A 2500-nucleotide genomic window follows, 5' to 3' on the forward strand; every position below is an offset into this window, starting at 1 on the left:
ATTCAACTTCATACCCCATAATTTGCACCATGCACTAATTCTAGCTAAATCTCTATCAAGGGATTCACCAACCCTAGATCTACATTCAGGGGATGGAATTGATGCAAAGAGAGTAGCATCATCTGCATATGCAACAAGCTTGTTTTCTAGGCCAAACCACATGTCATGTGTATATGGTATGAAAAGTAATGGGCCAAGAACACTACCCTGTGGAACACCGGATATCACATTCCTATAATCACTATGGTGTCCATCAACAACAACTCTTTGAGATCTATTACTTAAAAAATCAATAATAATGCTAAGAAACGACCCACCCACTCCCAACTGTTTCAGTTTGAAAACAAGGGCCTCATGATTAACACCGTCAAAGGCAGCACTAAAATCAAGGCCAATCATACGAACTTCCCGACCACAATCAAGGGATTTTTGTACAGCATTGGAGATTGTAAGAAGGACATCACATGCTCCAAGGCCTTTACGAAAACCAAATTGCAAACTAGGGAGTAGATGATTACCTTCAGCAAACCTATTAAGACGTTTTGCCAGAAGACGTTCAAAAACTTTAGATAATATGGGAGTTATGGAAATTGGGCGGTAATCAGTGGGACTTGAGCTACCACAAACACATTTACATAGAGGAGTAACATTACCAATTCTCCAACTAGTGCTAAAAGCTCCTCTTCTTGCTAACTTGTGCAAAATAATAGATAACTTTGGAGCTAAGAAATCTGCTGTCTTTATAAAAAAACAAAGGAAAAATACCATTTCGGTCTACACCTCCATAAACATCAAGGTCCATCAACAGAGCTTTAATCTCACGAGATCGAAAAGCTAAACTAGTTAGTTTAGCCTCAGGAAAACAGGAATGAGGAAGTTCAAGTTTTTCATTACTCTGTTTACTGTCAAAAACATCAGCCAAAAGGGTTGCCTTTTCCTTTGGACAGTGAATGACTGAGCCATCTGGTTTAAGTAAAGGAGGAACTGTTGCATCTACACCAAAGAGTGCAGATTTAAGGGTAGACCACCATTTATGTTCCTGAGTTGTACCAGAAAGTGTTTCTTTTATGGTTAAATTGTACTCCTTATCAGTTGAGGCATAAACTCTCTGAGCAAAAGCTCGAAGCTGAGTATAGTTGTTCCAGGTCAAATCTGATCTGCTACCCTTCCAAAGTTGATAGGCCTCCTGCTTCTCCAAAAAAGCACGTCTACAATCATCATTGAACCACGGTTTGTCCTTCACTCGGTACCTTAGCACACGAGAAGGGATACGCCTATCAATTATGTTGACTAGATTCTCATTCAAAGGGACAACAGGATCTACACTATTATATAATTGTGACCAATTCAAGCACAAAAGATCATGTAAAATCCCATTCCAGTCTGCTTGGGATTTCATATAAATTTTACAAGAATATGATATATCAGGGACAGGCTGCTCAGTCTTCACTAATAATGAAATCAAGGCATGATCAGATGTCCCCGACTGGAGAGCCAACCTTACCAGTTATAACGCCAGGGGAGTCAGTGTATACAAGGTCCAAGCAATTACCAGACCTGTGAGTAGCTTCATTTATGATTTCCTCACAGCCTGATTCAGAGGCAAAGTCTAAAGCTCTTAAGCCATGGCGATCGGTAGGAGAGATAGAACTTAACCACTCCCTATGGTGAGCATTAAAATCACCAACAAAGACAAAAGAAGCCTTTCTATCATCTTCTTGTATCTTAGCCATAATGGTAAGAAGACAATCGAAGATAGAATCATCCATGTCTGGATTCCGGTAGATCGAACATAAATAAAAGTTGTTATGCCTGCCACAAACTTTTATTACCTGAATCTCATGACATCCACATTGATAGCAGGGCTTATGAGAAGCAGGGTACTCGGTCCTAATATACACCGCCATTCCCCTGGCCCTAGGGATGGCATCACGTTTCAACATTATTGGCTTCTTAAAACCAGTTATAAGGAGCTCAGATGATTGCCTCATATTAGAAACCAAAGTTTCTGAGCATAAGAGAATATCATACTGTCTGGACGCAACTGTAAGGTCTTGGATATTTGCATGAAGACCACGAATATTGCAATACAGAAGACGACATTGACGAAATCTAGGACGTACTGGTCCCGGATTTCGCTCAATGTCTCCGGACAGCATAAGAATTAATAGAAATAAAAAAGAGACATCATACTTAAAAACTAGATTAACAAGAATTATAACAAATACAATATGTACAGAATTATAAACAAAGTGATTGATGATACCCATAGACTATAGTAAAAAGTCGGAAAAACTGGTCAACATGTATATATATATATATATATATACATAAACACAAACAAATATATAAATATATATATATATATATATATACTGTATATATATAAATATATATTCTTAAATATATATATATATATATATATATGTATATATATATATATATATATATAAATAGTATTGTATATATATATTTATATATATACATATATATATACAAT

Source organism: Palaemon carinicauda, chromosome 25, assembly GCF_036898095.1.
Source record: "Palaemon carinicauda isolate YSFRI2023 chromosome 25, ASM3689809v2, whole genome shotgun sequence".
Classification (NCBI taxonomy): Eukaryota; Metazoa; Arthropoda; class Malacostraca; order Decapoda; family Palaemonidae; genus Palaemon; species Palaemon carinicauda.